This window comes from Physeter macrocephalus, chromosome 6 (genome assembly GCF_002837175.3).
Source record: "Physeter macrocephalus isolate SW-GA chromosome 6, ASM283717v5, whole genome shotgun sequence".
NCBI classification, from domain to species: domain Eukaryota; kingdom Metazoa; phylum Chordata; class Mammalia; order Artiodactyla; family Physeteridae; genus Physeter; species Physeter macrocephalus.
The window spans coordinates 46,079,083-46,079,320 of record NC_041219.1 but is presented as its reverse complement, the minus strand read 5'-3'; positions in this window follow the sequence as shown (position 1 = coordinate 46,079,320).

Sequence of the window (238 nt, the reverse complement as noted above, 5' to 3'; positions counted from 1 at the left end):
CGGCACGTGGGATCTTCCCGGACCGGGGCACGAACCCGCGTCCCCTGCATCGGCAGGCGGACTCTCAACCACTGCGCCACCGGGGAAGCCCTCTAGATTTTTTGATGATGGCCATGAAGAGACTAGGGGTAGGACAGAAATAAAACACAGACCTACTAGAGCATGGACTTGAGGATATGGGGAGGGGGAAGGGTAAGCTGTGACGAAGTGAGAGAGTGGCAGGGACACATATACACTA